This window comes from Malaclemys terrapin, chromosome 11, assembly GCF_027887155.1.
Source record: "Malaclemys terrapin pileata isolate rMalTer1 chromosome 11, rMalTer1.hap1, whole genome shotgun sequence".
Classification (NCBI taxonomy): domain Eukaryota; kingdom Metazoa; phylum Chordata; order Testudines; family Emydidae; genus Malaclemys; species Malaclemys terrapin.
Window position 1 is genome coordinate 30,621,263 of NC_071515.1, and position 15,401 is coordinate 30,636,663.

General features: G+C 40.4%; 1 protein-coding gene across 1 annotated transcript in view; it reads right to left on the minus strand.

The window, feature by feature from the left end:
• GULP1 (GULP PTB domain containing engulfment adaptor 1) overlaps positions 1-11,407 on the minus strand; it is a 277,933-nt gene extending 266,526 nt beyond the window's left edge. Inside the window, exon 1 of the mRNA XM_054044445.1 lies at positions 11,089-11,407. The gene's annotated coding sequence lies outside the window, so the exon portion shown is untranslated. The remainder of the gene's footprint in view (positions 1-11,088) is intronic.
• Positions 11,408-15,401: the final 3,994 nt, after the last annotated feature.

Consider the following 15,401-nt stretch of genomic DNA (forward strand, 5'->3'; position numbering starts at 1 on the left):
ACAAAATCTTGCTGGTTGGGCCTGGGTATCCGAGAAGGTCATGTTTATTTTAACGCATTCATGTTTTTATTTGTATTTTCTAAATATACTTTAAACACCATTAGAAAAAAAAATACTTTCACAAATTAGCACAATACCACAAAGGATGCTGCCAGGCATTAACTCCAAAACTTCATTCAACATCCAACTCTTTCTCTCAAAAGAATCTGGAAAAAGATAGGCCTTGGAATGTTCCCCAACATTCATCAAACCTGAGCTCTAGCATAGGAGGGCACATTAACAAATTAAATAGCTGCAGATATCCTGCCATTCACCCTCCCCCAAGAACACTCTATTTCTATTCTCATTTAAGCCAGTTTTCATTAAACCTATTGCTATTCAGTACCTCAGCTGCCTGCCACAGAGCCACACTGGGGGAAAGGGATCTCTAAGATATGCAATTCCCTAAATATGTAGGGCTTTAGAAGGTAACAACAACATTTGAAATTTCACTCAGTATAAACCAGTAGCCAGAGCAGATAATGGAGTACAGGGATAGAGTACTCCTACAGAAAATCCTGTTTAATGAACCAGCAGCTACATTCTCCACTGTATATAATTTTCCAGGTGATCTTAAGGTGTAGGCCTCTCCAGAACAAAATAGAAGTCCAGCCTGGCTGTGGGAAAGGCACTAGTAAGCACATCAATGTTCACATCTGAAATAAAAAAAAGCAACAAATCTTTTCCACGCTTAAATAGCAGCAACCTTAGAATCCATCACATTCTGGTAGTGCCTAAATCATAAGTGATAAGAGGCCCCAATCAGAGATCGAGCTCTATTGCACTAGGCACTGTACACACACACACACACACAATAGCAGAGAGTACCTATCCCAAAGATCTTTCTTACAACTGAAGTAGATAAAACAATAAAATAAACAATTTGTCAACGGTACAGAATACATATGTTAATACTGCTCCTCATTTTCCACATCTTTTCTGAATACCTCTTTTCCCAACCTTTCCTCTAGCAAGCTCCTACAGCCAATCTGCTGCAGCATCCTTACTCCTCCATTTAGCAAGTGGTAGGTACCTTCTCAATAAGGGTGTGAGACGAGACCCATTTTTCCTGGTTGCTTTCCCTTTATCTGTGTCTTTTCTGGGTGAAACATCAACCAGCTAGTCAATATCCAATCCCCAGCCAATCCTAGACACTTGGCAAGTTGCTTTACGATCCAGGATGAGTCACAAAGGAAGAAGACAGAGAGGCCTCTTTTTTCTGCACATCAACATGAAAGGGGCTAACTATTCTCTTCAGACCATTCTAGACAGTAAACGCTAGCAGAACTTTGTACAGTTTGACTAATATTGCATATTGATTATAAACAAAAGTTAAACTCCATTTATACATGTTCATTAGGTATTTTTTTAAACAGAAGGGTTACTAATTATGGAATTAATGTTCCCTCCAATAACATCAGCTTCTTTCCCTCTGTCTCTTGTGGATCTGCATGCACATATCTGGCAGTTAGAGGGACATATCCTTACTCTGTGAAGCATGGTTAGTGCTTAACCCATACGTGGTCTACAGCTGAATGTGTGTGTCCTGCAGTGTGCCACATTTTAGCTTCTAGGTATAGAACAAGGAGTCCCGCTAGAAATTTTTTCATCATACATAACAGCAAAGCCACAGCAGAAGTTCATCCATGTTTGTTGTAATACTTCTTTAAAAGAAGATAGCTATACAGTGCTTTGGTTAGCAAGTGATACACGTTCTCTTGTTTCTGTACACATAACTATCTTAAAGCTCACAAAATGTGACAGCATTTGAGATTTTATTGGCCAAAGGGAAGTTCTGAATAATCAAGGGATGGGAACACAATGACCATGATCCAATACGTTTTTCAAAGGTGCCCCGCACATGTGCGCGCATTCACACACAAAACTACTTCTAAGTTCAAGTCTCTTTACCTGCATAAACTAGTCATCCAATAACATCAACTTTTCTCCTTTTGACTTTTCTGCATCATAGTGTGCACTTGCGACAAGTAAAAGCCAAAGATACACCAAAAAATTACAGACAGCTCCTATCAATTACCCCTTTCTGCACACACATAAGTGCATATCCTTTAATAGCTAGGTGCAACTGAGCAAGTCATGAATGCAGTTTCAACTGGAGTTCAAATCTCCATCATGATAAAGGTCTCTTTTCACCTGGTCTCTAATTTCTGCACTGGTATTTTCCCCACAGTCCTCGGGTAGAATGTAGAGTTTTATAGCCCCTGTATCATCAGCAAGACCTGAAGCTTGCAGAAGATAAAGAGTCCAGTTTAGCCCACTGTTCTGTGTGGAACTTCCCATTTGCCTTTCTCAAACTTCTGTGCTGCTTTTATTCAGCCTTGGAGAAATGTCTGTTTCTGATGCATTGGAAAGCTCCCTAGTGTCCTTTCTAAGCCAGGTTGCTTTCTGAAAGATGCGCTTTTGTTACCATTGTAATTGGAGCCAAATGTTGAACTCCAATCTCCAAATTTTGTGAGCAATTTTTGTCATGGAGTCACAGTTACAAGTGGGACTGTATTTACATGAGCCCCCATAACTGAACAAGAAAAGCCTGGCAGGATTCAGACAACTGGGAAATTGCAGAGGGGTTATATTAGAATGCAGGCAGGTTGTGATTTAATGGGGGCTCCAACATTTCTAAATGACTGTGTGAACAAAGGCACTAGTATAATACCAATTATGGCCTTTGGTTCCACATCCCCAACTAATCTTGATTTTCATGTTACCAGCAGCAAACACTACTGGTTTAAGTTAATGCATAAATTACCCAAATAAATAATATCCAATAAATTAATATTTAAGTAATAGTAACAACAAGCACTTTAGCTACAGAAGTGTGGGGAATGCAATGATACTGGAATTTTGCATGAAATGTTTCACCCATTTGGATGATTGATCTGGAAATTCTCTCAAAACACTAACGTTATACATGCTAATGTTGTGATTTAGTACTGTTGATATATTGCATTTTCACACCACAACACATGGCAGAAGCAGTTATCCAGCAACCAATTAACTGCAATTACTGTATGGTACTGAGAGATAAGAGTATTAGTATCAGTTCCAGCTGCAAAATTTGTTGAAAAAAAGTCTTTCCCCCATCCTAAATTTATTTGCTCAACATGATAAATTGGATATTAATGCTTCAGTAAAGCATACAAAATTGGTATCGCAATTTGTAGTCTGCTCCCTTCAAGAGAGAGATCATGACTAAACTCAGATGCTAAAGATCTTTTTGTTTACAAAGCCACAGCACACTCACCTCTAAAGCTTGCACATATGAAACAGATTAAGGGGCACAGCTGTGGGGTTTTGGTCTCTCAAACTACCTTTTATGTTAGCTATATATCCCACTACTCCCATATGCTGACTTGGTTAGGCATTCAGTATTACAGAAAAAAACATATGTACTTTACCTCCTGATACATTTATTGCTTAATTTTAATGATCCACTTCAATGTTATTTTCAAATCTTTGCTTATTTTAAAATGGGTATGATTTGCAACACAAAGAGACCTTACCATACTGGTAAAATTACCAGTGAATTGACACTTACCTGTTGGTTAGACTGTCCACTGGAATGTACGCTGCAGCTAAAGGTCTAAGGTTCTATCCCTATTTCACCTCACATGGTGGGAGGAAGAAAAGGCAGGTAGCTACACTATTTCTGAAAACCATTATATCTACCATTGAATCTGAATTGATTTCCGCGCTACATTCAACAGGTATACAGCCATTTAGTTAGAGCTATCCTACAATCAACATATACCACAAATCAGAATTGAAATATAGATGAAAGTGAAATACATTGACAATATCTTCTCATTTAATACTAAGTCTTATTTCAGCAAAAGCTCACCCACAGTGATACCACCCCTTGTAATTTTATTGCTAATCTCACAGTATTTGTTTTTCTTAGAGCCCCAGGGTCTGGAATCTTGTGCTTCTGTGAGAATCTCAGTCTTTATATTAAAAAAAAAGTGTTAGCCTCTCATGATTACAAAGAAAAGCTTGCAAATGGGACTTGAGGGCACCCAAAAGTCTCAAAGGCCAAAAGGCAACTAAAAAATCCAAGATTTATTATTTGACTTTAAACACAAAATTTTTAAGCCAATCATGATTTTTGGGATCGGACTCATGATTTCAAACACTTGTGGCTGGCAATTCTACACACAAGAAGTGCAAGAGACATAATGTAGCAATACAGTATGGTATATGGAGGGCTAGTCCTAGCAAACATTAAAAAGATGACATTGAGGACATACAAACTCTTTGTTTATGAATCTGAACATGTTTGGCATGCACATGCCTGAGTCCACAGAAGACTGCTATAGCATTTCAGGAATAACGTCTTTTAAAAATAATAGAAGCCATTTCTAGGGTACACTACAGCAAGAGCCATTTTGTATCCGATTTTTTTTTTTTTTTTGTATTTTTTAAAAAGCTTCCCATTTATTTCAGTGCAGATTTCTACTAAAAAGTCAGTGGCACAAGGAGGTATTTAGTTTGGCAAACTGATTTAAAATAATGTAAAAGCAGGAAGTACTCATTAGTGATGTAGTATTCATTGTAACTTTCAAAGGAAAGTAAGATGATTATTTGTGTTAAGTAAGCACAAAAGTCCAATGGATATGCTGGCCAAACGTGCAACTCATTTAGAAAAGAAATCACAACTAGTTAAGGTCATTAAAAAAAAAAAGGAACAGGCAATCTCAGTTTATGATAGGTGAATTCAAGAAGGTACACATAATGCTACCCATCTTTACTGATTGACCAAAGACTGGTATTAATCTTTTGCTCCTCTAAGCCTGCCCTCATTCAAACTGAAAATGCTAATCTGAGACCTTGAAGAAAGTTATTAAGAATCCCACAGTCCACTCTGAGCTATTTCACCTTATCTAAAAATAATGCACTGCACAGGAATTTGAGTGCATTTTTTAAATCGTCATGTGATTTTATTGCTCTTGAAAAGTGCTGAATTGACAGCCTTAGAGACTAAATTCGTGCATCTAGGCAAAGTATGGGAAAAGTTCAAGTTGCTCCCATTACCTAGAAACAACAATTACACTTAAATCAATAGTCGTATGCTGGAAATATCAATCTGTTTGGAATATTAAGAACATACATTAAGTCAAGTATGTTTGAAAAGTTAGAAGAGGAAATAATATTGAAAATAAAAATACTAGCCCTTTGAACTATTAAAAAGTATTCTTGAAGTTTGTGACTCAGTTTTAGTGCCTAAAGAATTCCATAAGTCTATAATGCTACTCTGAAAAATGACTATGTAAAAACTCCATCTTCTTACTCAACACATATTCTCTTTGAGTGTATTTAGGGTCATAGCTGCAGATCTTCGTGACTAAAATAAATTTGTATTGTTTGCTACTCCTGTTAGGCCTGCAGAGAGAACAGAGCTAAGACGGAATGACATGTGGAGTCTTTCCCAACTTGTGCATCATTAACAGAATTGTTTACTAAGTTCCAATCAGTTCCACCTGTGCAAACTCATTGACGGCAACTGGGTTGCACAGGTGTCACTGTGATAATAATTTGAAGACAGTGGGGCTGCTCAGATGTAACTGAACCTTGATGATGTATGAAATGAAAAGAACCCAGTTTGATTCTCAGAACCCAGGCTGACGTACAAAGCTGGTGGTTAGAAAAACATCTTTTCTACTTACAAAAACTGAGAAGATTTGATACAGAAAGAAACAAACTTGGAACCCATGTGCCTGTTTTCAGAGTAGAATTTCTCTTTAAAGAACTTCAGGAAATGCGGAAAGTCACCTGCATGTGACTTTTCTCCTCTACAGAATTAAATCTGTTGTAGTATTCCACTACTGTCAATAGGAGATAAGTATATGAACAGAAGACAGTCCATAAAAATCAAGTTAAATTTAAAGCAAAATAAATATTTTTTTTCCAAGATAAACACAACTTTTGACTACTTATCACCCAAGCGCAGCTCAACTCCTCTGAAACTATGGCCTACTTCGGACCGGGGCAGATTGGATTGCAATTGTCAGGCAACAAGTTCAGTGACATACACATGAGTAAAATAAGCAGGATTGGACCCCAAGAGTTCAAGACCTGCTGAGAATGCATCAATTTCTAAAATCCTTAGAGGAAGTAGTGAATCACTTAAGGTGAGAGATATATGGAGAATGTTATTAAGCAGTTTGTGTGGGGGCACTGCTTGTGTCATAATAGCAATAATATAAAGAAGAACTGGAGTACTTGTGGCACCTTAGAGACTAACAAATTTATTAGAGCATAAGCTTTCGTGGACTACAGCCCACTTCTTCGGATGCATCCGAAGAAGTGGGCTGTAGTCCACGAAAGCTTATGCTCTAATAAATTTGTTAGTCTCTAAGGTGCCACAAGTACTCCTGTTCTTCTTTTTGCGGATACAGACTAACACGGCTGTTACTCTGAAACCTAGCAATAATATAGTCTCTGTTCTTTCCTGGGCAATAATCTGATTCCCTCATTGTAATTATCCACTCAAAAATCAGATTACTATTGAGAGAAAGGAGGGCAAGGTTTATTATTACATAATTTATGCAGTTATATGATTTCTATTCTAAAAGATCAATTTAGAACTTTTGTAGTTCAGGGGATTAGTCATTACAAACAGCCTCTGACCTCTGTCATTCATATCATTTAAATTCAGTTCTGTAGTGACTGGAAATTGTTTCCATCTGAGTGTTTACTAGCATTTGTGAAACGAATCAGGTGATTTCAGTTCTCAGTGGACTTGTAACCATCAGAAAAAATCACCAAAATGGGCACTAATTGGCAACCTGGTTGGAAGTCATAGTAGAAAAACCAACAACTGAAAGGTTACAGAGGATGAACTAGCCTCTCTCTCTCTCTCTAGTTAAATGGTCCCTCCAGATCAGGGTAGAGGCACTTAATACACTCCTAGTTTCAAGTTTTCTTTAATTAGCGTATCTGGTAGTTCTGATTATTTCCTTACAGCCTGATCATGCAAGATGCTATTCATGGATCATCTCTTGGGAGGAAAAACTAGTTCTGTAATCAAAGTACACTGGTACTATTAATATTATGACCTTAAACATTTTCACATGATTCTTTTGATATTCTATATTTAGAAGTGTATGCTTCAAAATAAACTTATCTTCAATACACATTATACAGCCCTATCCGACACTGCAATGCATATCACTTTATTTACCTCTCATATTTCATTATATTTTTTAAATGTAATGAAGTTTGAAGAAAAATAGAAAGAATTTTTAAAAAAATAAAGAAATTCTAAGGATTTACACAATAGATGACTGGATTTTGTAGACCTGTGTTGAAGAATTGACTTAACTGTACTGTACACAAAGGAAGTTTAACATCTGGGAAAGAGTACAATATTACCATAGGTTAAGAACATATGTGCTTTTAATTGTACAGTATTCAGTATCATCCTGTGTATTTAGTTATTCTAAAATAACTATATCAAAATTGGCAAACAGCCTATCACCAGTACCCTTGTCTGAGTGTTGATTACTGCATCAACCTCCTCCTCTTTAATCTCCCAGTATCCACCTTACCCTAATTAATACTATCTGAAGTGCTTCAGTAAAAGCAAACTACCCTGTTTCCCCGAAAATAAGACAGTGTCTTATATTAATTTTTGCTCCCAAAGATGCGCTAGGTCTTATTTTCAGGGGATGTCTTATTTTTCAGAAATGAAAAATGCCTTATTATCGGTGGATGCCTTATTATCGGGGAGGTCTTATTATCGGGGGGATGCCTTATATTACAACGAGAGGCAAAACTGTAAGTAGGCCTTATTTTCGGAGGATGTCTTATTTTCGGGGAAACAGGGTACCTCACCTGCCATTATAACCCCTCATCAAATCCCTCTGCAGGCTTCCAATTGTTGTCCAAAGCAAGATTAAGACCCTTGTCTTTATTTCCAAAGTGCTGCACAACCTGACTCTAGCTATCTTTTTCCACTGTCTTCCTTCCCCAGCTTACTCTGTCCAACGCACACAAGTAACTACCCCCTTGAGTTCTTCCATGCTACTACATATTCCTAAAACCTTAATCCATGACTCAGATATAATGCATCTCCACCTTTTGATCCTCCAACTCCCTTCTGAAAACACAATTCTTCAAGGAGGCCTATAAACACTAACTCATACAGCTCATTAACTAATGAACATATGCCCATAAAAAGAAAAGACACATACCAAAAAGCACAAAACTAATAAATTGTGTACTTAACATCACCACTCATGTTGCTTTTCATTGTTCCCCTCCTATGTTCCTATGTTTAGATTGTGAACTCTTAATAGTAGTGAAGCATCATTCTATCAGTAGCCTGTTTGACAGGTGCTATTATGAAATCATAACATAGTTTAGCTTAACCTAGAGAAGAGAAAAAATAGGAGCAATGACACATCACATCATATGATAATCTTTTCTATGGGCATTGTTTTCATAAAAAGCAACGGAGGGTCCTGTGGCACCTTTAAGACTAACAGAAGTAGTGGGAGCATAAGCTTTCGTGGGTAAGATGGCATCTGAAGAAGTGAGGTTCTTACCCACGAAAGCTTATGCTCCCACTACTTCTGTTAGTCTTAAAGGTGCCACAGGACCCTCTGTTGCTTTTTACAGATTCAGACTAACACGGCTACCCCTCTGATACTTGACACCATTGTTTTCAAATTTCAATTTCAAATTGCTTTATATTCCTATAAAGAGAGTTGACAGCTGATAGTCATTTACATTTATACCATCCTGAGAGTAAAGCATATGTATTTTTATATAAATTTATGTACATTCAAAGCATATTTCAGGTCAATTTCATGTATACCATCACATCTGCCTACTACTGCCTTCCTTTCAGAGTCGGTTAGACTTCTGAACATGTTCTCAGTTACTTCAATATAGAGAAGACTTTTTTTTTTTTTTAGAAGCTTACATACTGGAATCTAACTAGAAGTACTATTTTCCATTTAAATTAAAAATATAGTGATAGTTTAAGACAATTGAGTGATTTAAAATAAAGCAGCAACAAGTTTAAGTATCAGCATTGTGGAGTTACTTTTTAAATATTAAGGAACAGTCAAAGTAACTGAATTCCTTTTATGACAAATATTCAAGACTACAATTAACCTTTACTGGCCTTTGACTGACTGTCATTACCCTTGGATAAAAATAAGAAAAATGTCTCCTCGGTATTCTCATTTATTAGTAAATCTGCATCGATATCCAAAAACTTATGTTCTTGTTCTTTAGTTGACTAATGCCAATCATGGTAATGAGATTAAAGTAACAGCACAGAAATTATATTGTATTTTACTGTATTCTTTTAGAAGAGTGTCATTAAAGGTCACGGTCATCTAAGTTTCAAAACCCCTTAGAAATTTAATTTTCTCTCCTTCTCCCTCCCCCTCCCTGTGATTCTGGGCTTGAAGTTTATGCTCAAATATTTAATATAATCTTCACATTCCTTTCCAATTGACAAGCCCTATTTTATGGGGTTAAAATTAACTTTTCTGTTTTTGTTTGGTTATGGATAGAAAAATCTTCCTCTGCAAAACAATAATGTGTTCATTAGTATCAGCAGTGATGTCATAATTGCTATGGCTAAGCCAGGAGAAGCAAAACAAAACTTTATAGGACCAACAAAAAACAGAGAAAATGGCTTTACTATACTTTTTACATTTCTCACTAGAATATAGAATGTTTGTTTGTTTTGAAAACAGTTATTTAGAATTCAGAGGAAGTTTTCCTATCATATCCAAAGTCAAATTTGGAGTCTGAAATTCCTGACAAAGTCCCTATAATTTCAAAGTTGGGGAAGAAAAACAAGCTGTGCTTGTGTTTACCTTAAGTTTTAAAGCAAGTATAGTCTAATAAATATTAGAAAAAAACCTGTCAGATTCTCTTTGGGTGTATTCATTGATATATAGGATTAGAAATCCATAATCATTACTGAATTTCAAAGGTGATCTAAATTTCAGAAATTGCAGACTGACAATGACTGAGGACTTCCCAGCATCTCCTGAAGGCCCTATTGAGAGAAAATTAATTCCAGCACCACTTTATTTTCTATGCAATCATCACACTGGGAAATATTGCATGATTAATTCTAGTGATACAATTCAGTATTGACCCAAGTGAGTATGTAGCAAAGGGTTATTTCCTCTATATTATTAGAAAAGTCTTCCACACACAAAGTATTGTACTCACTACTCTAAGATCCAAACATCCCTGCCAGGCTCCATCAATCCTTTTTCTGTTTCCTAAATCTGGTGCAACAAATGTCAATGTCCCCAATCCCCACCTCCCCCTCGCTCTCTTGGGGGGAAAAAAGGCCACATACATCCTAAAACATCGCAAGATTTCCAATCATTGCTAACACTAGCAAACCCTCAAAAGCGAGACGCCCAAGAGTGGAAAGGTGCTTAGGTCGCTACAGCTGTTTCACGTTTTGGAGGGAGGAAGAGAGGCCAGGCGTTTCCGATCTTGGACATAACGCAGCGGCGGCTGCAGCGCAAAGCAAACAAGAAAGCTGCGCCGCGAGCGGCTATGGGGAGGCTGCAGGGCTCATGGCTGGGTGCCCGGCCCCCGGTCCGCCTGCCCCGCGCTCACTCAACCTAAAAAAGTTTCCCCGGGACGCCGAGACTGCCCCGCGCCCGCTCGCGACACCCAGACACGCGCGCTGGCCCCGCGTCCCAGCATCACTCCAGCCGCTACGCTCAATAGGCTGCCCCGCGCTCGGACGCCGCAGCCCCGGGAACAGCCCAACGCGCCCCCCTTCCCGGCCTGCGCCTGGCAAGAGCCCCGGGCCCCTGCCTGGAGACGCGCACTCAGCGGGGTGCCTCCCGCTGGCTGTCGCGGCTGGCCCTGGAAAGGGCTGAAAGAGCCGCCGCCAACGCCGAAAGTCCCCGCTGGGGCGTCAAACTCCTGCAGACTTGCCGGGGAGTTTAGCTGGAGGGAGCGGGCACCGCGGGACTGAGTCCCGCTCACGCCGCAGGCAGCCGCCCGAAGGAAGGAAGGAAGGCAGGCAGCACTGGGTACCTTGCGCAGTGATGGAGGGTGGCAGCCGGGGCCGGCCCCTGTGAGATACCCAGAGAAAGAAGCGGCTCCGCGAGCGCCCGGCTCAGCCTCAACTCCCGGCTCAGCCACCGAGAAAGTTTCCTGACGTCAGGCTGGGCTTCCTCCCGCCTCCCCTCCCACCATTGATCTGCCGGAGCTGGCGCTTCGGTGCTCCCGGGCTCCCTCTGGCTCACGCCGTCTTGCTACAGCGGGAGGTGGCCTGGCTCATTGGCAGTCTGAGCGCGTGTGCGTCCCCCTCCCGCGCGTTAGCTCGCTCAGCGCCCAGCCGGGCGACTGGGACTTTGCCCCGGGGTGGTTTAGAAGGGGAATGATCCCCCCGCCGCCTTCCCACAGCAACTTCGCGTGCCAGAGGTAATAGAAGCAGCTAAACTGGCTTAAACAACCATAGCGAGTCTGGCAGGGAGCTGCAGTCTTGGAGAAATCTGCTGGGGGGGGGGGGGAGAGTGCAGATTCTGGGAGATGCATTCTCAGGGATGGGGTAAGAGTATCTAGGCACAACCCCCACCTGATTGGGGTCCCCAGCTATGAAGTCATGTGGTGGCATAAGTGATGTGAGCAGGGGTCATCAAAGAGCACCTGTACAAATACAGCTGGGGAGAAGAGGAGGTGGCTCAGCAGGCTTCTTTCTACCTTAGGTAGTTTATGAAATGCCTTCCCTCTCCAGTGACCTGTTGCCACTACTACTCAGGTGGGTCTTTGGAGACTGCCAAGACTCAGACTCAACAAGCAGAGAGCCCTGGCAGAGGACATTGCCACAAGTCTGCATATAAGAGGGATGGCAGCTACCCTCATAACCCTGCTTGGAACGGTGCACCTACTACCATGGAAGGTGAGGGTGGTGTGTGCCTGTGATGGAGAGTCCTGTGAGAAGCAACCACCCTCTCAGAGCAGGTACAACCCCGCCCAGGTGTAGAGCCCTAGGCTAGGGTGGCAGGAAGTCTTCTCCCACAAGAATCCTGCTGGACTGGCAGGAGGAGAACTGCTCACAGAGGACATGCTGCTTATCTTGGCAAGGGACTCTCTCCTCCCAGATGGAACCCAGCCTGTCATGTGGATGGGAAACAGCAGACTAGTTGCACATCAGGGAAGAGAGAGAGAACCACTGACTCACTGAAGGGATGACAGCAGAGCCCCTGTCATCCCAGAATAGGGCTTGTGTGTGGGTGGTACAACCATATCAAGCAAGGTCAAGGCCATATTGAGATCAGCTCTATAGGAGCCCCTGATTGAACAGGTGTATGGTCTCACATTGCCTTAATCCAGCTCTGCCTAGGGAAAAATCTTCTGGGGGCAGAGGGAGGTGAGAAAGGGGAAGAGGAAGCAGTTTAAGGGACAGAAAGTTCCAGAGGCAGTCTGCTAGTGGGCTGCGTGATGTAGGGCATGCATTCATTGAAGATGCCTACTCTGGAAAGGTGGTGTTTAGGGAGCACATCTACTGGAAAGTACTCATGCACAATTGGTCAATTTGATCTTTAAGAGTACTGATGGATTCCTTGCTGTCTCTGAGCTCTCACAGAGAAACATTACTCATGGATAATGCTTTCATCTCCAGTTGGCTATTTTAGCAGATAATGTCCTGGTTTCAGTTATTCACACTTTTGTCACTTGTTTGCTGGACTACCGCAATGCAATATACCTGGGCATGGTGCCTTTAGCACTTAGGAAACTCCAAATAGTACAGAACACTGCACCATATCTTCTCAGCACCACAGGCTACCACAAGCCTATCAAACTTGGCCTCTGGTCTTTATGATGGCTTCCCATAGAATTTCTAAACAAAATCAAGATCTGAGAGCTTATCTTCAAAGTAATCCATAGGCTGGATCCAGGCTATCAAAAAACCTACCTAAAGCTCTGGGATGAAGTGTGTGGTCAACAACTCTGCTCCTCGGGCACAATTAAACTCTCTACAATAAGGGTAAAGACCATCATTATAAGAGCCAGAACTTTCTCAGGGCCAATGTGAGACCATGGAATGAACTTCCCCAAGGAATTCAGGACCTTTGCAAACCTCACCACCTTCTGCTCCAAGTGCAGGGCATATTTATTTGGCAGTGCCTTCTCTAATAACTACATAATGTATGTGTATATATTACACACAAACTAAAACCCTACCAAAACAAGACACTGCACACACTTCTCTGCCTGGAAAGAGGATGAGAGAACAAACACCACATGACAGATGTGTAGTCATATCTTATACCCTACTGGAAGGTGTTCAGGAACTACAGTAATGAGCACAGTATAGAATACATTTTTTGAGCAAGTCTGCAATGAGGGATAGAAGTCTTCTGGGTAGGGGACATACATTCCCTCTTATTCTGGCACTGGGAGATGCAAATTAGGGGATATATATTCCTTGTTAAAGTGTGCTGTAGGGGGACACAAGCTTTAAGTTCAAGTATTTTCAATGAAAGTCATGGGGCCTGCAGGTTAGAGACCATGTATTACCTGTGGAAGGACAAGAAACTCATCTCTTTCATGTTCCATTTATTCCCTGTGTCATTCTGCCATGGTGATGTCAGTAAGGGGACATACACTCTCTTCAAAAACACAGGAAACTCATCTCTCATTCCTACTCCTGATTTTCCATAGCAGAGCACCAGAATAATAGCAGCATTTCATTTTTCATTACTCAACAGACAAACCTTGAGAGTGGCCATTTAGATAGCAGAGCAAGACATGTCACTGAAATCAGAGCAAAGTTTGTTTTAAGCAAAGTTAAGAGACATTGTGGTTGGTGCTGCCTCAAACAGGGGCTTGCCTAGATGACCTCTCTCAAGGTCACTTTCAGCCCCCTCCCCCCCCTTCTATGATTATTCAGAAAGATTGAGGTTGTGTCATGATGCAGAGATCATGACAAAAAAACAGAGGATACAAGTCAAATGTGTCAAGTATCTGGGGGTAGCCGTGTTCGTCTGAATCCACAAAAACAACAAGGAATCCGGTGGCACCTTAGTAACATCAGACAAACATGATCACTGATCTGCACTAGTACCTGGAAACAGGGCTGAGGCTGAAAACGATAGTTGGATTAATTAGTGTAATTAATTTTTCCATTGATTTGCAACCACAAAATATTGCCTCCAAAATTTGGATGCTGAAATGAAGCAAATTCTCACAATGTTCTCTACTGCAGGATACAAATACCAAGTTCCTGAAAAATTCAAGTTGAATTATGTTCCTAAAGAAGAAAAACAAACTAGCATCAGCATAATTTTAAATTTTCAAAATGTGTAAATTTTGTCTGTGGGCAATTTGCAAGTAAATCATGAGACTGTTGCACAGCATCATTTTGTACAAAGTCCCTAACAATGTTAACAATCAGTCTGCCTAAATCCCAGCCCAAAAGGGAAAACATACCAAAATGAATATACAAAAAGGGAAAGAAAATGGGGGGAGGATGGAACGCCTGTCTGGATTCCCAACGTGCATCACTTTCACTGCTGCAGTTTTGTGCATGATGACTTTTTAGCATCCTGGAGTTACATCCACCTTAAGGATTTATATGAAAAGTCTAGGGAAAAAAAACAGCCCTGTTACAATAATAGAAAGGTGGAAGGATGCTTAATGAATGACTGAAATTTCTCATTTCATCCACAGCTGATTCTTCTTTTGAGAGGCAAAAATACTGATAAGCTCTAGCACTCCTGCTGGATCACACAGGCAGTGTTGGGTATTATGTTGCTGTTGCTGACAGCCCCTCACCTGCATGTGCATGAAGTACTACTGGCACAGGCTGTACCAACGTCTTGTTAACAGTCTAAGTTGACAGCCCATTTCATATATCTCCTATTCTGTTTATGTCTGTCCAGAGGGGGAAGGGGATTATGAAGTCCATATAGGATTGCAGAAAAAAGAAAATTCCCTCATAGATGGCACAGAACTACTTTAATACAATGATATTTTGAAGGGTTTTTTAATTGCTTTACATATTTAGGGTTTGTTTTGGTTTTTTTCCCATTAGTGTGATTGTTTCCTGAGGTAAAGAACCAACTCCTGCACTCCCTACTCAGGCAAAACTACCATCAATTTCAACAAAAGGGTATGGTCTTATATTTAGTTTTTCAAAATGAACAGTGCAAGCTGACTTGTGACGTGCTGCCTAAGACAAACAATCTTAAATTGGTTCAATAAGTATAATACATATATATTATTTTGATAATACTAGCTCAATTACTTTCAAGTTAAGAAATGTAAGTTCAAAGTTTTGATCTACCTTATTTCTTATTTTGCAAAGTCATGTACATCTTTACCTGTTTACGTTTTATAAA